Genomic DNA, 23,129 nt, shown 5'->3' with positions numbered 1-23,129 from the left:
CTGAGGGGGGGCTAGCTGAGATCGTATCAGCTAGGGAAAAAATGCACCAAACCCAATAGCCTTGCCTAGCACTTGGGACCGCGATCGTCATCCACGAATTGCTCCGCTTTCGTCGTAAAGCGCTGAGCTAATTCACTACCGTAAACTGGCTTTTTGATCTTTCGCAGTAAAGGGCAATTAAGGCACAACTTTACTCCACGACCGATCACCGCGCGCTATAATCCTTCTAATTTGGCACTTCGAAGGCAATCACTCCCGGGAAGACACACAAACTGGTCGAGTAGAGAAAGACACGGGGTACGAGTTTCGGATCGCGTATGGAAACTAGTCTGGTTGCGACGGCAGAGTATATTGAACTGATTCGTATTTCGTTAGTCTATCTTGATCTCTATCTGTTTCGTGTTCTGTGTGCATGTATGTGATAACAATTTTACGATCATCAACGATCGATGGTATTTGCATGTCTTGTTCAGTATATACGCAATTAGATCATATTCAATTTGTCTAGGGTAAGATACAAATAGTGGACTGTAATTCATTTTTAGTTGCATGACGAATTCAAATTTTATGTAGAATAACAAATTCTAATTTTAAGTAGAATAATCAATTTAAGCTAAGTAGGAATTCAAATTTCTATGCAATTATTTAATTCAGTAACAGAATTGTTTTTAAGTGTAATTGAGAAATAAACTCTTTTTTAATAAATAGTCCATGAGAACTTTGCAGGCACTTTTGCAACTATATAAAAACAACTTAAATTAATTTTTACTGATAGTAACTTTAAATTATTATAGAACTATTGAAAAACAATCGAATCAATTAGTCACTAATAAAGCTAATGTTCACTTATTGTACGAACTATATGGGCTTGATTTCTATTGTAAAAAAGTAACAATATATCTACTATGTGTTTTATTGTGAACAATAAAACCAGTCATATGTTAATAATATTTACCATGTAATGAATGGTAATTTTTTATCCGGGTTACTTGTTGTGCCTGAATAGTCAAGAACATAAGTTGAACTAAGTCTGTATTGAGACTGAAGAAGCAATGTGGACTTCACGAAAACCATGCTTGGGTCAGCTGTCAAATAATATTTTATCAAAGGTTGAACAACAGATGTTTAATTCTGCATGTTGGTGTATGTTTTAAAGCTGGTTACCCAGATGAATAATATTCTATTCAACTTGATATTCATCCATCTTTGTATTTCAGATAAAAGAGGTTGAACAAGCCAAACTTCAGACCAATATGCAGCTGTCATTGTGTTCAGCCATTGACACCATTTGTAACCGTAGGTTCCAATTTAGAAGCTTGATGGCTCCTCCACAAGTATTCCTTCCCAAATCCAACCTGCCAGTAAGTTTCTAAAACCCCAAATCCAACCCTGGATAAACACACTGACAGCCTTACTGGTGGCGTAATCACAGTTGTCAGTGAAATGCGCAGGTCAGCTACTAATATAGCACATGTAGTGAGTACTCACACCTGCTACTTATTGACAGCGGTTTGAACCAATGTGGGAGTGGTGCCAAATGTCACGAAACGATCGAGTATCAAACTTCGGTTCGATTCGGACCTGGGACAGGCAAATTAGCACATTCAAGGAGAAGGTTGGGGTCTTTCCAGCTGTGACCGCCAAAGAAGCCGGTAGTGCGCGGCGTGTTAATTAGAATATTAAATTGGTGTAAAAGTTGTGTATATATATACTTAGCATGCGTTGTTTTAGAAAGCTGTAAGCACTCTATTCAAAGTGAAGGTTAAACTCTAGTGTACGGTTAGTAAATTTATACGGTTTAAAAGAGTTTGTTCTAACGAAAATATTGTTAATGTAGGGTGTTAGCTACCGCGTGTGCACTACAAAGCATTTCCATTGTGCCACTAGGAAAAAGAACAAAGAAAAGGTAAAATCAATTGTTAAATTGTGAATCAAGAGAGAGAGAGGGGAGAGACGATCACGAGTGAGGGGTACTAATTCCCAGGATCAGGTCCGAATACGGGCCTTTTCTTTTAAGCTCCTTGGAGCTGTATCATCCACAGATTGCGACGAAACGTTGACGGGAGTCGGGTTCGTGCCAGATCCGTAAAGACGCCACGTCCCAAACGCCTTGGGATTGGTTGAACTGGACCGACCGAGGTCTTAACGCCACTACGTGCCCCGCCATTGTTGAGGAAGTCACAACCACCTCGTGGCGACACTTTCGACCATCATCTGGACACGCTCCCGGCCGCACCCAGCGAGTGCCGAAACCGTCGGCCGTATCTAGCAAGTTCTGAAACCGTCGGCCACACCCATCGAGTGCCGAAATCGTCGGCCGCACCCAGCAAGTGCCGAAGCCGTCGGCCGTATCGAGCAAGCTCGAAAACCGTCGGCCACATAGAGCGAGTGCCGAAACCGTCGGCCGCATCCAGCGAGCGCCGAAACCGTCGACCGCATCTAGCGAGCGCCGGAACTGTCGGCTGCATTCTGCAAGGGCCGGTACTCCCAAGTGCATCCTGTGAGTGCCGCAACCATCGGCCAAGGTAACCACCTTCACCTGAGGGGGTTGAAACCGTCGGCCTCCGCGTCGGCGACATCCGGAGAAACCACCCGCCGTCAAACCGAAGAGACGCCAGGACGCCGTGAGCTCAAACCACCATCCGATCGGCCATGTTCCTCCTTCCGATGTCCTCGTTCAACAAGCTAGCCAACGTAGATCTGCAGCGCTGCAAAGAGCAACAACCGCAAGTACCCTCTGTGTATCGTCTCTCATTCATGAAAATAACCCACTTGGGTGAATAAATATGTAAGCATGTAACTGAATGTTTATGGTAGTTAGATTCTTTAGAGCGCATTCCCCAAGTACGATATATACATCTATTTTGGATCTTCTCGTTTTCGAGCCCATAAAGAGGTATTCAGGCCTCCTTCTTAGCGGTCCTCCAGAAAGTTGGCCTTCACCTTGGATTGGCTGTTTTTAATACGGTTTGATTCGTTCCTCTCTCATTTACTGGGAGCTAACCGAAGAAGGTTCCTGTTAAGGTAAGTGCACGAGGGTGTTCCAGGATTCAAGACGGTGCTATTTTGAGTAGACGACCCTATGCTTAGCATAATCCTACCCACAAACAGAATTATTCCCGTCGGAGCAGCCGAGGGGCTTACACATTAACCAGCTATTGTTCAGCTAATACTCTCACTGTTCAGCATTCATTGTTACTTCGGCTGTTCCTGTTGGTAAGGTGTCGACATAGTCATAGTTAGTTCTTCTATGTCTCTTGATACTTGACAGTGCTCATGATACTTTTTCAAAAGTTGACAACTTGTTATGGCGTTTGGGAAAAACTGTCCCAAGTCGTTATCATTTCTTTGTCAAATTGCCTCGTCTGTAGACCTTAAAATTTCCTTATAGGTATTTCCAAAAATTAAAAATCACAAACGTGAATTTCCAGGCGCCAAACGCAACAAAAAACTTCAAAAAATGATTTACTGCTCACCGTATCAGTAGTAGGAAAGCCTGAGAGAGATTAGAGGGTAAACAAATGCTTAGAAGAAACCTTTGTACAACACGTCTCCAGCCCCCGTGCAAATTTTTAATCCCCATTGACAGATGTTAAGATCCAGCAACCAACAACGGTGATGGATTGAGATCTCAGCCCTGAAACATGTGACATGAACGCCGTCTTGGCGTGTTTCCAGTGGCTGCAACAGTCGTGTGATAAGGCAAAATGTCTCGATAATCCACTTGGCAGTGTTCTTGAAACATTCTTGATAGGAACTTTTAGGTTAATCTTATTTCTGTTTATTTTTGTACAGGGGGCAGTGCTGAAAACATAATTTCGTCATATCTAAATTCAAACACCTACAGCTCATTTTAGAAGCAGAACACGAGAATATGGGATATGAAAAACTTTCGCGGCTAGAACAGTTCTACAAGAATGTCACGGAAAACCGCTCTTTTTCGAATATCCACGGTAATGTCACGGACTATCTTCGAAATATGCCAATTGATATTCATGGTGAATATCATTGGCATTTTCCGAAAGTAGTGACATTTACCTTAAATATTCGAAAAAGAGCGATTTTTCCGTGACTTTCTTGAAGAACTGGTCTAGCTGCACAAGTTGTACATTTACCATATTCACTGGTCTAGCTTCTAAAATAAGCTGTAGGTGGTTGATTTTAGATATGACGAAATGACATTTTCAGCACTGCTTCCTTTGCTAACCGGAAAAATCCGCAGTTATCCGTTGCTAACCGTCATTATCCGCGTCTAACTGCTGCTCAGTTAGCAGAGCTTAGTGACGGTTAGGAACGCATAAATGCGGATTTTCAGGTTAGAAAAGGATATGTCATTCCACTTGTTTTAGTATTTATTATTCTTTACTTGTAATTCGGGAAAGAAAAAAATCTTTTTTAAAATGTGCTTAACCCTCCTTTGGCATTAGGGTCATTTTTAACCCAAACCGTACACTGCATCAGCGAGCTGCTCCCAACGTGATGCAGAAGGAAGGTTAAGTAGCATCCAAAAGTGAAATCTTGAACTTCCATGGTGCTCCAAGATCTACTTCATGGTCTTATATGCCATCTCATGATCTTCCTGGTACTCTACGATCTTCCATGGCACTTCATGAATTTCCGTGGTACTCGACAGTCTTTAGTGGTGCTTCACGGTCATCCAAGGTACATCATGGTCTTCAACGTTTCCCCATGGACTTCTATGTTTCCCCACAGTGTTCAGTCTTTCGTGATACCTTACAATATAACACTCTTTCGTGGTACTCCAAGGCTTTCTATAATATCTTCCATGGAAGCTCACGTAGGGCTGCAAAACGGTGAGTCGATAAGGAGAGCGTCCAATATAGCTCTGGTCCTCACAAGTTCCTACCTCATGCTTCCACGGGTCAAGCGATGACAAAGACCGCCAGCTAAGAGTTGTGTGCTTAGCTGGTAGTGCAGCCTGGGCACTGTTGTCCTTCTGACTTCAGCTAGATTGAGGAGGTACGATCCGAGTGTCTGTTCACCAAGGAGGTGCGGCTCAAACAGCGTCTGTTCTGGCATCCAGCGGCTGAGTAAGAAACGCTGCACCACGCCCAGCTAGATCCAAGGTGGTAGCCCCATCAGCGTGGTCGTCCCAGTGTTGGTTGGGACGTTAAACAGAACTGGCACGATGGCCCTCCGGCGAGACGGGAGTGTTGGCGTAGGCCCAATTAGCCACCTGTAAAAATCCCCATTGCGAATAACATAGGAGAAAATACGACTCGATACAATCGGCAAAGACCCACGCGACGAAATAAGGACTACGATTGGAAACTTGGAACATGGAATTGCAAGTCACTAGGTTTCGCAGGATGTGACAGGATAATCTACGACGAACTACATCCCCGCAACTTCGACATCGTGGCGTTGCAGGAACTTTGTTAGACTGGACAGAAAGTGTGGAAAAGCGGGCATCGAGAGGCTACCTTCTACCAAAGCTGTGGCACCACCAATGAACTGGGAACAGGATTTATAGTGTTGGGCAAGATGCGACAACGTGTGATCGGGTGGCAGCCGATCAACGCAAGGATGTGCATGTTGAGAGTTAAGGGCCGTTTCTTCAACTACAGCATCATCAACGTCCACTGCCCACACGAAGGGAGACCCGATGACGAGAAAGAAGCGTTCTACGCGCAGTTAGAGCAAACATACGATGGTTGCTCGCCGCGTGACGTGAAAATCGTTGTCGGCGACATGGACGCACAGGTAGAAAGGGAGGAAATGTACCGACCGGTAATCGGGCGAAACAGCCTGCACGCCGTATCGAATGATAACGGCCAGCGATGCGTAAACTTTGCAGCCTCCCGTGGTATGGTAGTCCGAAGCACCTTCTTCCCCCGCAAAGATATCCACAAAGCCACCTGGAGATCACCCGATCATCAAACAGAAAACCAAATCGACCACGTTCTAATCGACGGTAAATTCTTCTCGGATATAACCAACGTCCGCACATACCGCAGTGCGAATATAGATTCGGATCACTACTTAGTCGCTGTATGCATGCGCTCAAAACTTTCGACAGTCATCACCACGCGTCGAAGTCGAATGCCGCGGCTCAACATCGAGCAACTTCGTAACGTAGAAGTGGCTCAAGACTACGTGCAGCAGTTAGCAGTGGCCCTACCAACGGAAGAGCAGCTTGGCGCAGCTACACTTGAAGATGGCTGGAGGGACATCCGATCCGCCATAGGTAGTACCTCGGCTACAGCACTAGGCTTCGCGACTCCGAATCACAGAAACGACTGGTACGACGGCGAATGTGAGCAGTTGAAAAACGAGAAGAATGCAGCATGGGCGAGAATGCTGCAACACCGTACGAGAGCGAATGAGGCACGTTACAAACATGCGCGGAACAGGCAGAACTCAGTCTTCCGGATGAAGAAGCGCCAGCAGGAAGAACGAGATCGCGAAGCGATGGAAGAGCTGTACCGCGCTAAGGACACACGAAAGTTCTACGAGAAGCTGAACCGCTCGCGCAGAGGCTTTGTGCCACAAGCCGACATGTGCCGAGATAATCACGGGAATATTCTCACGAGCGAGCGTGAGGTGGTCGAGAGGTGGCGGCAGCATTACGATGAGCACCTCAATGGCGACGTTGCAAGTACCGAAGGTGGCGTGGTAACAGATCTAGGAGTATGTGCACAGGACGCAAGACTTCCGGCCCCTGACCTTCAAGAGATTGAGGAGGAGGTTGGCCGGTTGAAAAACAACAAAGCCGCTGGAGCAGATCAACTACCAAGCGAGCTTCTAAAATACGGTGGAGAAGCACTGGTGAGAGCACTACACTAATGACCCAGATTTGGGAGGAGGAAGTATTACCGGAGGAATGGATGGAAGGTATCGTGTGTCCCATCTACAAAAAGGGCGACAAGTTGGATTGCGGGAACTACCGCGCGATCACACTACTGAGCGCTGCCTACAAGATACTCTCTCAAATTTTATGCCGCCGTCTATCACCGATTGCAAGAGAGTTCGTGGGGCAATATCAGGCTGGATTTATGGGTGAACGCGCTACAACGGACCAGATGTTCGCCATCCGCCAGGTGTTGCAGAAATGCCGCGAATACAACGTGCCCACACATCACTTGTTCATCGATTTCAAATCGGCGTATGATACAATCGATCGAGAACAGCTATGGCAGATTATGCACGAATACGGATTCCCGGATAAACTGATACGGTTGATCAAAGCGACGATGGATCGAGTGATGTGCGTAGTTCGAGTATCAGGGACACTCTCGAGTCCCTTCGAATCTCGCAGAGGGTTACGGCAAGGTGATGGTCTTTCGTGCTTGCTGTTCAACATTGCTTTGGAGTGTGTAATAAGAAGAGCGGGAATAAACACGAGTGGGACGATTTTCACGAAGTCCGTTCAGCTGCTTGGTTTCGCCGATGATATTGATATTATTGCTCGTAAATTTGAGACGATGGCGGAAACGTACATCCGACTAAAGAATGAAGCCAGGCGAATCGGATTAGTCATTAATGTGTCGAAGACAAAGTACATGATGGCAAAGGGCTCCAGGGAGGAATCACCGCGCCCGCCACCCCGAATTCATATCGACGGTGATGAAATCGAGGCAGTTGAAGAATTCGTGTACTTGGGCTCACTGGTGACCGCCGACAACGACACCAGCAGAGAAATACAAAGGCGCATTGTGGCAGGAAATCGTGCTTACTTTGGACTCCGCAGAACTCTACGATCGAACAAGGTTCGCCGTAACACGAAGTTAACCATCTACAAAACGCTGATTAGACCGGTCGTCCTCTTTGGGCACGAAACATGGACCCTACGTGCAGAGGACCAACGCGCCCTTGGAGTTTTCGAACGGAAGGTGTTGCGTACCATCTACGGCGGAGTGCAGATGGAAGACGGAACTTGGAGAAGGCGAATGAACCACGAGCTGCATCAGCTGCTAAGAGAACCAACCATCGTCCATACCGCGAAAATCGGGAGGCTACGGTGAGCGGGTCACGTCATCAGGATGTCGGATAGCAACCCGACTAAAATGGTTCTCGAGAGTCATCCGACCGGTACAAGAAGACGTGGAGCGCAGCGAGCTAGGTAGGTCGACCAAGTGGAGGACGATCTGCGGACCCTACGCAGAGTGCGGAACTGGAGACAAACAGCCATGGACCGAGTGGAATGGAGACGGCTAGTATGTACAGCAGAGGCCACCCCGGCGTTAGCCTGATCGGTAAGTAAGTATGGTTTCCCGTGGTACTTCAAGGCTGGCCAAGGTATCCCTCGACTATCCAAGGTACCCCGCGGTCTTATATAGTATGATTGTCTTCTACGGTTTTCCATGATTATCCGCATGATTGACCATGGTCATCATTGATATCCTACAGTCTTCCTATGCATCCTATGTGTAGGGATGTCTTGAGACATCCCTACACCATGGTCTTCTATGGCCCCTTACACTGTTCCGTGGTGTTTCACGTTCTTCTATGGTACACCATGATCTTCTACGTTATTCTACACTATTGCGTAGTACTCCAAGGTCATACATAGCATCTCACAAACGTCCATGGATCCACGGTCTGGACAAACGAATTTTTGAAGTGATTCTATTGCCATTCAGTGCCCCCATAAGTGTTCAAGCAACGCAAAAGAATGGCCTGTTTTACAACTCAACAGCGCAGCGCAAGCGGCAGCTGGCTGTTGGAATTTGGATTATGAACCGACGACGGTGGCGTGACGGTAGTGCACTCGGATGAATGGTGCAAAATTGGGTGCTCCTCTCCTCTCCTGTCGATGCCTGATAACGCAGCAAGCCCAAGGTTGTTGCCAACTAGACAGCAAAGCGACTAAACGCGAAATTATTGACCCCAATTGCGGGAAGAAGCGTGCACGCGTAAAGCGTGATAAGACTTTTCTCCCCGAGCGGGGGCCGAATAGTCTATTTTTCTTTTTTTTGTGCTTTTGGAGGCTTCAGCAACTGTGAGTCATTTCGTTAACGGAGGTTGGAAACAGTGTATACCTGAATTCCAATTTTCTGAGTTTTCAGATGTTACTAAGGACTTTTTGTGTCAAGTCGACCATTCAACCATGTGACTCAGCGCTCCCCAAGCTTGGAGACAAACCATATTCATACCAGTCGAAATTTCCTTCAAGAATCGTCCTTTATCGAACGTGACTTCGAGCACGGAGTGATGGATTGAAGCCTCGGTTCACAACCGCTTGGAACCAGTTCGGAGTCGGTTGCCCAGCTGATAATTCTGGGTCAATTGAGCATTTCGGTCCGAAATAGAAAGCTAATTAAGAGAGGAGGTTTAACAAGGCGGACCAGTTGGCCGCGTGCCGATAAGGAAACTCAAGAGCGATGGGCTAGAACTGGAAAGCGAAATGATGGTAAAGTAGCAAAGTGAGCTTGCATTTTAAGCCACGGTGAACTGCAAGTTGGTCTGATGCAATGCAGCCGATTGATAACGTAAGGCAGGTGGGAAATCTTTCTAACGTTTTCGGCCAGTCACTATAGTAGCACTATAGCAGAAGACACCTAGATGGTTACGCCGTAACTTCACATGTCGTTTAGCTCCCTCCGGCTATCGCAATCACGAGTCACTCATTATTTACGGTTTATTAAGACCTCCACATTTCGTTCCGATCCATGGTTTCCCTTTCTTCAACTATCGTGCTCTCTTTGTGCTGCCTTCTCTGGATACGATAGGATTGTTTCTCTCTTGCTCTAGCTATCATGCACCGTTTTCTGTTGTTCGATGTGTCGGTCCCAGTCTTGGCTATAGTCGATATCCTCCTTCTTATCTTGGCGTAACGCCCTTACTGGTAAACATTCTTTGCTTAGTGTTCTATGAGCACTTTTACAGTTTATAACTGAGAATTTCCTCTACCAATGACCATTTACCATGTATATACCGAGTAGCAGGCATAAAAATACTTCATGCCTAGAAAGGAATCCTTTCCTTTACGTAAGGTTCCTGGACCGATCGAGAATCGAACCCATCGCTTCCAGCATGGTCACTCACGCTGGATACCCGTGAATCGTAACTTTTTCTGTGGCTAAGTTGGTTAGGGCGCCGGGCTAGCTATACGGAGTCGTGGGTTCGAATCCCACCAAAGCATGTGGTATTTTTTCATTTTTACGTGATTTTTTTTCTGTCATTTTTTTCAGAATTCTTCTGAATATGCATTTTAGGTTTCGTTCTGATATTTATTTGTTACCCCTATCATATTTTCGTTTGTAAACTTCTTCGATGGGCAGCAGGGACAGGAGTCCAGGGGCTTGACGCACCCCCTCCCCACCTCTGCGACTCCTAGGAGCCTAGGATTCTTTTCTATACGAATCATATCCACACACCAGTATAGACTTACCACCTTTGGTACCGGGAGGTAACCGAGCACCGGGGCGTACGGATTGCTCAAGAGGAGTAAGCCTAGGCGTGGCGAGGGCTCAGAAAATCCACACATCCGGAAGCTACACTGTACAAGCGACATGGCACCGCTTCCAAAGTGTCACAGCCCAACTAGGTGTGCCTCGGGCACATCAGGAACGACGCCATTAGGTTCCTGATTATGGTATACTGGTAATGCTTTGTAATTGGTTACTGACATGGTACACGCTTAGGTATCTATGCACAAGTCAGCTGGTAGCGACGGCATTCTATGCTCGTAGTAAGGTCGGGTGGGGTGACACAGACTTGAAACGGAGGATGCTAATATCAGCGCTGTCTTCCGTCCCATTAAACGGTGGCGTGGCCTAAAAGTATGTTCCTAACCTGTGACCAGCTTAGATAACTAACTGGGTGGTTGTAGGTTCAGATGCACACTCCTGATTAACACTGATCCGGCTCTGAGCCCAGTCCCCATAAGGGCCTGGGCCAACCCTCGGGTGGCCTCCCTGCTTTCATTGATAACTGTACGAAATGAAACTAGATTGGCTCGGTATTTGAACAAACAAGGGGTACGTTTTATTTGCGAAGAGATACAATGATCTTAGCGGTTCGACGATCGGTAATGAACTGGTAGGCAGCTATTCTAGACTAGCTATATAATGCGCACAGAGCACAATTGGGGATACGAAGTTAGCTTTCGCTCACCTATCGGATGGATAGATGATAAGAGAGATTGATCGTGTTTTGGAGAGAATCTAGCTGATCAAATTACAATTAGGGTGAGACAAAATTAATCCTATTCTTAACAATAACCACCAGGATCATTGGCGACTACTTCGTTGGCAGTGAGGGTTAGCGGTTCCCAACATAAATGACTACTAAACCCATGAACACCAACAATGTGATCGACAGTGGAGAGGCAGAGTGAACGGCGTTGAGCCCGTTCGCGCGAGGAGGACTAATGAGATTGCCACTACGAGAAGCTGGTGTACCCGGATAAAAACTAACCATAGGGTGTTTGGTGAAAACCATTCCTGCACAATACAGTTTACCAGCTACAATAATGTATATTGTAATGAAATTGTTCGCTAAAAGCTTCGCACATTGTAGCTACTATACATTTACATTCGATTTTTATGTAACAATTTATTATACTGTTTTTCTTCAATTTTCCGACGCATTATTTTTCCGTACATTTTTAATTATTTATTCAGTTTTAGATTTTTTCCGTGCTTTTTTTTGTTGATGTTTGTGACTTTTTTTGATGCCTTTGAAAGGAAAGAAAAAAATGAATAAGTTGAAACATCAATTTAAAGTCAATAAAATTTTTAAATAAGTAGTAAACCAGAACTGCAGATCCAAGAGATATGGTGGGCTAGGTATGTAAAGTGCGATGAGAGGAATACGATTGACGAACTTTATATTTGACGTAGAGCCATCTTTAACATATGGACTGGACTGAATACTGAAAGAAATTCTAATATAGGTTCGTTTGTGGGTTCGCTTTTTAACCTAACTTTTACTAGAATCGAACTTGACAGTTTTCTCATGAGTTGTTATATATTTCCCCGTGTATTTCAAACTTCGGTCAAACTGGAGCCTCAATATTGCAATAACGGTTAAGCACTCTGTAATGATACTTATGTACCTCGTCACCCACTTCATGCAACTACATTAGTGGTCTAATAATACTTAGCGCGCTCGGCATAGTTCCATCATGCCGCTCAGAGTGTTGCCACAAATAATGCTTAGTTAGGCAAACAACCGGTCGTATCCCATCCAGAAAATAATTTCCAGGATGCACGAGGGCTTCGCAATAGCGAAGATCAACGGGGTGTACTATTACAGTTGTTATGAACCCCCACAAGTGACCGACAAACCAGTTCTCAACTATTTGCTATCAAGCGCACTAGTGGGATTGAGTCCCGTGGTCATTGGTGGAGACTTCAGCGCCTGGGTGATTGATTGGGGTAGCCACTCGACTTGCGCGAGAGGCTGGGCTCTACTCGAAGCTATGGCTAGACTGAACGTGTCGGTAGGAGCGGTGCAGAGTCCATCATTGATGCGACCTTCTGGAGCCCTGGTCTAAACCCTAGCTCGGACTGGAGGGTCGACGATGGATACACGCACAGTGACCACCTGGCGATTAAATACAGGGTGGAGCACAGAGGAAGACGGCCATAGGTCATCGACACACATCGGGGATGGCCGATTTTGCGCTTCGATAAGGCATTTGTGGAGCGATTGCTTAGGAAGGGTAGCACCGGCGTGCATGTGACGCCGCAATGCCAAGGCGATTTCTACCCAGAAATTGACGCAAACCGGTATACTAGTGGTGTACAGAAATCGCAGAACTCCACGCAACCTGCCTAAGATCTAGGAGGTGAATGCAAAGAGCTCGCACCGATGAGAGTAGCATGGAGTTAAGTGAGGCCTACAGGGCGGCTAAATTGGCACTGAAATTATTATTGAGGCGCGTAAGAGGGCGTGCTTCGAAAATCTCAGCCAGGCAACCAACACGCCCCCTTCGGGGTGATGCCTCATGGCCAAAATAAAAGGCACTTCAGCACCCCCAGAACGCTCCCCCGAGATGCTGCAGAAGATCGTGGAAAAGCTGTTCTCGCGCCACGATATAAGGCCATGGGCTCCGGTTCCCCATGGCCAAAACGGCCAAAGCGAGGTCGCATCGGTGACGAACGACGAGCTCATCGAAATAGCGAAGTCGCTTAAGTTGAACACGGCTCCGGGTCTGGACGGTATTCTGACGGCCATCGAGGCTAGCCCTGATATGTTCAGAATGGCTTGGCTATGCAGATGTGCCTAGACCATAGGTTCCCAAACTTTCAGGTGCGCGACCCCCTTTTGCCAGCAGCCGTACCTTTCGCGACCCACTATAGAAATTTCCTCATTTATTGTCTGTTACAGTAAATATTCGACTGTCCCTCGCGACCCCCTGGATGAAGGCTCGCGACCCCCCTGGGGGGTCGCGACCCACAGTTTGGGAAACCATGGCCTAGACAGAGGCGAATTCCTGGAGAAGTGGAAAAGGCAAAGATTGGCTCTGTTGCCCAAACACGGGAAGCCACCCGGCGACCTGTTGACATGCAGACCTATCTGCCTTCTGGACACCTCAGGGAAACTATTGGAATGAATCATTCTGTCGAGGCTGATGGTCTATACCGAGAAACCAGATGGCTCTGGGCTCTCGGATAACCAGTTTGGCTTCCGGAAAGGTCGATCGACGGTGGACGCTATCAAGGCCGTAATTGAAACGGCTGAGGGAGCGCTCCAGAGAAAGCGTAGTGGAATTCGTTACTGCGCGGTCGTCACGTTGGATGTGACGAATGCGTTCAACAGCGTCAGCGTCAGGACGCACTGAAGAACCGCTTCGATCGGAAGAGCCGGGTCGTTAATCACCACATCCAACGGCCCTGCAAATGCCTCGTCGGTGGCTGGACTGCGGAAGCTCCATGAAAAAGCCGGCGATGTCTTTCGGGCATTTCAGGGCATTCAACGCGAGGATCGTTACTGTTGGCTGATCTACCTCTTCTAGTCCAAGGTGGATCTAGATACTCGGCAGCAGTAGTCGGACAAAACCGCTACGAAGCAGGTATCTCAAACGCTAGAAAATGTCCTCAATTATCTCGAGGAACGCATGTATTTTCTGGAAACTACACACGCTTCGGCATCGAAACCGTCTCTGCACGTCGCAATAGTAGCAACTGGAAGCTCCAACTTTATCTGCACCAACGATGAATCTCAGCCACCGCAGAAGTGCTTCGCCTGCAACGATTCGCCACATCGCTTGCTTTACTGCAAGCGGTTCCTAGAAATTACCCCTTCGCAGAAAAAATACGGATGGTGAATCAGTTGGGTCTTTGCAAAAATCACCTTTGCGTATCCCAAGTAACAATTATACTTTTGTGACAATCCTGAAGTAATTTCTAAGATAGAATAATAAAACTTAGCAATAAAGCTCTTTGTTCTGCAAATCCGAGATAAAATAGGCATAAAATATCTATAAGACGAATCTGGCCCACTCTTCAGGAGATCTCTAAGGCTGCTTTTGAAGAGTGCTTTGAAACTAGTTGTATTTATGTACTTGCACTGATGATTGATTATAAGAACTTCATAAAACTTTAACAAGAATAGCTTGAGGCATGTTGATCTTTTAGCTGTCTTTCCCAAAAGTGCTAGTAGTGCACAATAAATGAAATCTGTTACCTAAGCATTATGCAGATGCGAACAAGTTTTTTTTTTCATGGATAAAATGTTAATTGAACTGCGAATTAATTTCCATCAAATTGAAATGACTAAAGCATTTAAATTGCCTGAGAGATCGTTGGTGACAGGGAATCAAAATTTTCCGTGCCATACCCACTACTTTGATAATATGCCATCTAAAACATACGAAAATAACACAGCGCCTCAAGAATAATATCATTCATTAATATACGAGGACAAAAATTTCATATAAAAACAAAGTGCTACGCCACTTTTTCAATTCTTTCTAGACATGGCTGCCGTCCCAAGCGAACAAAACTCGTGCAGCCGCCATCAATTGTTATTACCTTTTATCCAACCCACTTCAAAGCAATGATGGAACTAAGTGGGCTTGCATGAAAGCTACAGCATTTATTGAAGATTGTTTTTTCTAGTAGTGATCTTAAGGCAGATTTGTTCGTCTTAAATGAAACTTGTGCGCTTTATTCAAGAGTAACAGCTTTTGACAGTTGTTTGTTTACGTTTTTGGAGCTAGAAAATTGTCTTCGTACGTTTCGCGTCAAGATGTGCCAATTCGATGATATTTTCGTGTGTTTTTGCAATAATGAAGTGCAACTTACTAAAATTACTTTATTTAGCATGAACATAAGAAGAATCACAGTAAGTACCCATATCATTTTCGGTTCGTATAGCTGTGGCCTGTATGAGTAACTAGCTAAAGGTAGGGCGACAGCAGCAAGCTACTCGCATTTTTGATTGGCTATAAAATAATCAATTCGTCGATATGATTACTTTTGAGCATCAAAATGGATAAATTATCAGTGAGCAAAAAGATTAAATGTTTACATGTGCATGAGAACGCAGTTTAACTACCAATTTGTTGCATAATTTATCGTTTGGGTTGATAAGATAGTTCATTTTTTTATGATTTCGCTTAGTTCTTGTTCCAGAGTAGTGGCTCTAGCTCAAGAATAGAAGGTTTCAAGCAGTTTTTAAAGAAGGATAACTCAGATGAAATGCACTTCAATAAACGAAGCATAAACTTCTATTAAAATATTTTGGTGTTATGTGTTGAAAATAACTTCAAATACGACTTAAAACTGATGATAAGATGAAATACTCTAGTAGATCCAGTCGTTTTATGCGCAATTTTCAAAATTAACTTGAAGAAAACCTAAAAACCGCAAACGAACGAAGATTGTTTTCTCTTGATAAAAACAATCACAAATGTTCCATGAATTGGTCATGCTACGATAAAGCTTCCATAAAAATAAACAAATCTAAATGGAATTTAAATTGTTACTTGGGATCACACGGTAAAGCCTCCACGAAGGACCTCTCTAGAATCAGTCCCGGCGAAGGGCAGTCAGCTGTCATTCGGAGTAATCAGTCAACTCTACTACAACGACTGCTTCATGTCAGTGTTTCTGGCAACGGATGTCGGCAACCTCGCAGATTCCAATGGTAAACGATTCGCCACCCGTGCTCTCTGGGATTGAGCGTCACGCGGGCCAACAAAATCAACCTACCGCTCAAAGGTATTTCTAAGTTTACAACAAAGATCACCGATGCCCTTAAAATTGACGTAAAGTCACGAATTTTCAACTACTACATCCGATTATACTGTCCGATCGAAGATCTCGAATCAAATTCCGCAAATTTCCAACTTGGAAGATCGAAGGATTCAACATTCTCGATGATGTCGACATGCTCATCGGTGCCAGTGTATTTTACAATCTGCTCCACTCTGAGCGGATTTCATTGGAAGGTCCCAAGTCCGTTCTACAGGAAACTACTCTTGGATAGGTGGCAGCCGGGTTCTACGAAACCAAACCCAGCGGTCAAAGATCTCCACTGAGCTTTGTGTCATAGGTACAATTGGAGGAGGAGACGTCTTTGAACCAGCTGATCGCCAAGTTCTGGCAAGCCGACACCTGACAGGTGAAGAACATTATATAGTGATCCAGAGATGAGAGTATGAATTGTATCACGACGATTCTCGATCAGAAAGTGGGCATCCAATGATCAAGAGGTATTAGTCGATGTCCCACCGAAAGATCAAGCCATAAGACCAGTCCAGACCGTCAACAGCAGCAAAGCCGTTAAGACCCTCAGCACAATGTTCTAAATGTCACAGGTTAGGCCCATCGGACAAAGTGGTGCTTGTGATATGATAATTTTGAAGTAGTAGTCGTGTCATGTCAACTTCGGCAAGCCGAAATCGCACGAAGTTGCCGAAGGTGACGTCACGTTCCAGAAGCTGCGAACAAATTTTCTGGCGAACGTGACGTCGCGATCAGCTGATCGGTTTGTTTACATATTTTTGTCGACAAATACAGACAAACATATACGTTCAACCGGACCTGTGAAAAATAGGCTCCCAAAGTCCTATCGGGATTCTTGCTTTAAACCACAATATATGGTTCAAGAGTACATATTTACTCATTTTTTGACGTTTTTATACCATAGTTGAAAATATATAATTTTTATTTTTTTAGCCTTTTGTCTCGTCCCTAGCTTATAACACATACTTTGAATGATTTTTTTCACCGTGTATGTCAGATACACCTCGTCCTTTTTTTACGTCCATGCTTGGCTAAGCGACAAAAAAATTCTACCGCCAAGACAGTGAGCAAAATCAACATTTTTATATTTTTTAAAACATCTCCGTGATTAGGAAAAGCGTACAAAAATATAAAAATGTCTATTTTGATTATTGTTTTGGCAGTAGAATTTAATTTCGCTAAGCCAATAGTGGACGTAAAATATGGTTTAGGTGTAGGAACATTTTTGAAATCCCAGTGCGAAAAATGTCGAGCTCAGTCACACAAGGTTGACCTCAAATGTCAAAGTAGAACTATTTACCATTTTTCTTATTTCGAATATTCTCATTATTCCTTTGTTTTTCAAGTTCGAGTAAAGCACAATTCCGATTAGAATACCATGCTTGATCGTATTATTCAATATAAGCGAGATTTCGTCTTTAATTTTATAACCCTATATTGACTTCGCCCTCGGCAGTCAATGGCATTAACGGAATCCTACACTATCCTAGAGAGGTGTAGTGAAAGCCGATTGGAATTTCATGCAGCTTCCGGTGAGAACCAGGCGAAAACATTAGTTCCACATTTTTAACTTCTTCCGGTTCCGTTTTGTTCCCAGATTAGTTGTGAGTACCATGTCTTTGTAGCAAGTTCTTTCGGAACCTCGACGAGATAGCAACATTCTGTCTTCGGCAAAGTTGTTCAGAAAAACAACCACTTCCTGATGATGGATTTCACAGTCCCGAATTTCCCCACCACGTGGCGCTAGTGTACATAGTGACTTCCGGTACGTCTTTGGTGGGAAATAGCACGAGATTGAAGGCAGATAGGGAGGTACGATCCTCGGCAAAGTTGTTCAGGACTTCGAGTACTTCCAGGTCATGAAGAGCATAGTTCGGAATTTCACCACCACGTGGCGCTAGTGTACATAGTTACTTCCGGTACGTCTTTGGTGGGATATAATACGAGATTGAAGCCAGATAGGAAGGTGCGATCTTCGGCAAAGTTGTTCAGAACTACGAGTGAGGAAAAACATAGTTCGGAATTTCACCACCATGTAGCGCTTGTGTACATAGTGACTTCCGGTACGGCTTTAGTGCGATATATCACAAAATTGAAGCCAGATAGGAAAGTGCGATCTTCGACAAAAATGTTCAGGACGACGATTACTTGCAGGTCATGAAGAGCATAGTTCAAAATTTCACCACCACGTAGCGCTAGTGTACATAGTTACTTCCGGTACGACCTTGGTGGGATATAGCACGAGATTGAAGCCAGATAGGAAGATGCGATCTTCGGCAAAGTTGTTCAGGACTACGAGTACTTCCAGGTCATGAAGAGCATAGTTCAGAATTTCACCACCACGTGGCACTAGTGTACATAGCTACTTCCTGTACGACTTTGGTTGGGTATAGCACGAGATTGAAGCCAGATACGAAGGTGCGATCTTCGGAAAAGTTGTTTAGGACTACGATGAGTACTTCTACTTCTACGTACTTCCGAATTTCACCACCACGTGGCGCTAGTGTACATAGTTACTTCCGGTACAACTTTAGTGGGATATATCACAAGCTTGAACCCAGATAGGAAGGTACCATCTTCGGCAAAGTTGTTCTGGACTACGAGTAATTCCAGGTCATAGTTCCAAATTTCACCACCACGTGGCGCTAGTGTTCATTGCTAGTTCCGGCATGACTTTGGTGGTATATAGCAAGAGATTGAAGCCAGATAGAAAGATGCGATTTTCGGAAAAGTTGTTCAGGACTACGAGTACTTTCAGGTTATGAAGAGCATAGTTTTGAATTTTACCACAACGTGGCGCTAGTGTATATAGTTACTATCGGTACGACTTTGATGGGATATAGCACGAGATTTAAGCCAGACAGGAAGATGTTCGGCAAAGTTGTTCAGAACTGTGAGTACTTCTAGGTAATGAAGAGCATAGTTCCGACTAACACCACCACGTGGCGCTATATCATAAGAATGAGCCTGATAGGAAGGTGCGATCTGCGGCAATGTTATTCATGACTACAAGTACTTCCAGTTCATGAAGAGCATAGTTCCGAATTCCACCACCACGTGGCGCTAGTGTACACAGTGACTTCTGATACGTCTTTAGTGATATGTAACACTGTTTCTCTGTGGTCTAACATACAAAGAATCTGAATACGGTTTCGCTGAGAGTCAGCTCACAAACTCCCTTTTTGCTGAGTCTCTGGTTAATAATTTTAAAATATGCACACCTGTGCCTGTTCTTTTTTGTAGGTGCAGTGATTGATTTGAATCGTAATTGATGGCTCACAAACGTGTACCAGTCAGTCAAATTGAGTGGTCGGTTCCCATCCAAAACCATGTCTTATCACTTAAAACCACGAAACCACGATATGATAGATTGATAACCGCTTTCGACCACCTGTCGAATCTGGCAGTTCACGCCCACAACCGTTGGTTGGTTGGTTACTATCCGGTTTATTTGGGTCATTTTTCCAAAAATTGATTAATTAGGCGCCCGAGATAAGAATCAGTGCAGGAATCAAAATGGCACGTTACTTAAATAAATATTATTCTATTAGAGGCCCAGCCCTAGCAACATGCGTTTGCCGTAGAATTCATCAATTTGAGTTTTTTTGCGAACTACGTGAAGTTTTAAAGCAGTTTTACATACCGGTTACTTTCATAAAATTATAAAAAAAAATTAGCCAATCCTTTATAACCTGTTTATAATTGTGAAACTCGATTTCAACATTCATATGTAAAACGAAGTGTCTATTTTATTATTACTTTTTTAATCAGCGTGACTAAAAGCCACTCGTAACATTATCACAACTCCCGTTAATTAGCTCTCCAACAATCGATTGACTTCCCACAATACACGCATTTCAAATCACACCATTCGGGAATTTCACCATCGATCCCCAGGCGCCCGTCAGAAATCACGCTTATCGTGTACGACCGACCACGCCGCTTGTTTACGTAGACGACTACGAAAGGCTTATTCAGCTTATCTTGGGGACGCACTGCACCACCTGGTGTGGCGTCCCGTCGCGTCGTGATGCGTATTTACTCAGTGAGTCTTGCATACACATGTAGGTACACTAGAATGGCAGAGGCACGTTTTCCAATATGTGATTTTGAATTGCGATAAGTGTTTGGTGTGAGCTGTTCGTTTGGTATGGTCCCCCGTAAATGTGTTATCGGTCAATTAATCCAGAATATCCAGATTCGGCCGCTTCTTTTGAACTTTCGGTTAAATGCCATTCGCTTAAGTTAGGGAAAAACCTGGGAACGTAACGTTGAATGCGTGCGTTGCTAGTAACTCTAGCTAAGTCTCTTATCGGCTTTCTTCGAATTGGAGGATTTCCCTCTGCTGCAGCAGATTAAAGTCCAATTTTAGATCTGTTTGCATCGCACGCATCATCTCTCCCTCGTGCCACTTGAACTTTTAAATTAATTTACCCCGTTGTCAGCTGTTGCTCAAATGCTCACCTGCTGATTGACTATTTGCGTCAACACAGGAGGTCCCCCTGATCACCATCGCCATCGAGAGTGAAGGGAGTCAGAGAGGATCCAGGCAAAGCATCATCAATAAAAGCAGCACCAGAAGAGGCTGGAAACAATCAACGGTAGATATCAATCTGCTTTTCAATTAAAACTTCTTGGCTGGGAACGATTCAGTCGTGGGGACAATGGAGAATGGCAGGAAAAGTTAGCGATACCTACACTGACTGTTGGACGTCATCAACGTTTGTACCTGAATAGAAATTGATAATACACTTGGGATTCGTTTTACACAATGCCACCCACTTTACCATCATTTCAATGAAATTTTCTCTGTTGTCTTTTAACCAAATTAGTTCCGACTGTCAGAGTCCCAATCATTGCTTTCAAACTTTAAAGATACAAATCCTTCAGTCGACTGAATTTGCAGTTAAATCAGTCCCCTTAAACTAGAACTTCGTCAAAGTTTCGAGAGTAATGATGATGAAAGAGAGGGAAAAGAGCAAACTTAACACGGTATCTCGTATTACCTTAACCCGTTTGACCCCAGGTAAAAAATAAAAAATCAAAAAATAGCCAACAGCCCTTTTCTCAACAGAATTCAACCAAAGTTTGAACACAAACACTATAGTTTTGGAAATATACGGGATCAACATTTTCTTGGACTTCTGGACGGAGTAAGGCCGGTAGGTCACTGGGTCAAGTCGGGCAATAAAAAGGCCAAGTACGATTTGCGCCCCCATAACTTTCTCCTTAACGAAGTTTTTCAATGGGAGTTTGCACATTCCGTTGCCTAACGATAGTTGATGTTGCTACAGGTTCGAATTTGAGATTTTCTGATCGTTTCTTTTGAGTTCTTGAGATATTTAACATTTCTGAACCATCCAAGTCTTCATTTGCGTTTGTTGTTTCCAAATGAAATTAAACACTAGATATCAATCCTTTATTGACCCCATAGGTTATCGGAGACATCTTTAGAACATGTATTGCCCTTGTACCGTCTACCCCCGTTGGTTTGAACGATACCTAATGCAAACCAACGGGGTTCATTTTTTAATTTGAGCTTCTAGTAACCCTGTGGGCATCGAAAAACGCACTATTGGTAACCCTTTTTGCTGTTTTGTTTTGATTCTGCGTTCCGTTTCACTCCGTTCCATGAGCAGAATGACGTTTGAACCTTTTTTAGTTTGAACGATGTGCAGATTAGAGGGGGTCAAATTGAAAAGTGTTCAGATTAGATGAGGTCAAACCAACGGGGGTAGACGGTAGTACTATTAATATTCCCTGAATATCTCGATGGATTGTCCGAATCCGTCCTTACAAAACATGAACACTCGAAATAATCACCAAGGATTATTTTCAATTATTGTTATCGCTCTTATTTGCACCAATACTTGAACATCTGTATAATGTTTGATGTATCAATGAACAGTAGAAATTTTGGACGATCTGATTGAAGTCATGCCTTGACTACAGATATCCGTAGATGGACTACAATTAGACCTTTTTGCTTGCGAAAAACAACGGTTAGCTCCGGAAACCAATTTTATATCGAACAGGAGTAAGTAATAGCCTCGACTAGATCCTGAGTACCCGGACCTGGCTAAAGTCAGGCCTTGAGTTCATTGAGCTGTAGTTAAACTGTATTGACATGTTTTACCTATGTGTATCCTCTGCGCACTGCATAAACTCATATTATATCATGTGTCAATAAAAAGGTCTCGCACAACTATTTCTAGGAAAATGTAATGATCTGAGCGAAGTCATGCCTTGACTTCAGAGAACCATAGATGGACAACAATGAGAATTTTTGGCCCGTGAAAAACAATGGTTAGCTCCAGAAACCAATACTACATCGAACAGGAGTAAGTAAACTCCTCGACTAGATTACTGAGTGCCTGGGGTGGCTTGGCATAAGTCAGGCCTTGAGTTGTAGATGAAATGTAATCACATGTTTTTGAAGTCAAGGTTTAGGTCATCTAATTTTCCTAGGAATAGTTGTGCGAGACCTTTTTAATGACACATGATAGATTATGAGTTTATGTAGTGCACAGAAGTTCCACATAGGTAAAACATGTCATTACAGTTTATCTACAGCTCAATGAACTCAAGGCCTGACTTCAGCCAGGCCATCCCGGGTACACAAGAATCTAGTCGAAGCTTTTACTTACTTCTGTTCGATGTAGTATCGGTTTCTGCAGCGAACCGTTGTTTTTCGCATGCAAATAGGTCTAATTGTAGTACATCTACGGATCTCTGTAGTCAAGACATGACCTCAATCAGATCGTCCAAAATTTCTACTGTTCATTGATATAACAAACATTATACAAATGTTCAAGTATTGGTGCAAATAAGAGCAATAGAACTAATTGAAAATAATCTGTGGTGATTATTTTGAGTGTTCATGTTTTGTAAGGACGGATTCGGACAATCCAACGAGATATTCAAGAAATATTAATAGTACTACAAGGGCAATATATGTATGTTCTA

General features: G+C 44.1%; 1 protein-coding gene and 1 long non-coding RNA gene across 8 annotated transcripts in view; both read left to right on the top strand.

Annotated features, from left to right (window-relative positions):
• The window catches only part of LOC109397189 (uncharacterized protein K02A2.6), a 340,877-nt gene that overhangs the window by 250,428 nt on the left and 67,320 nt on the right, over window positions 1–23,129 (top strand). The window lies entirely within an intron of this gene.
• Window positions 10–3,855, top strand: LOC115269095 (uncharacterized). The gene is made up of 3 exons (XR_009996163.1): window positions 10–1,779; window positions 1,838–1,906; window positions 1,991–3,855. It is a non-coding gene; the product is annotated as an uncharacterized LOC115269095 (long non-coding RNA).

The sequence above is a fragment of the Aedes albopictus genome, chromosome 1, assembly GCF_035046485.1.
Source record: "Aedes albopictus strain Foshan chromosome 1, AalbF5, whole genome shotgun sequence".
Lineage (NCBI taxonomy): Eukaryota > Metazoa > Arthropoda > Insecta > Diptera > Culicidae > Aedes > Aedes albopictus.
The sequence above is the reverse complement of the archived record's forward strand: the minus strand, read 5'-3'. Positions and strand labels throughout refer to the sequence as shown.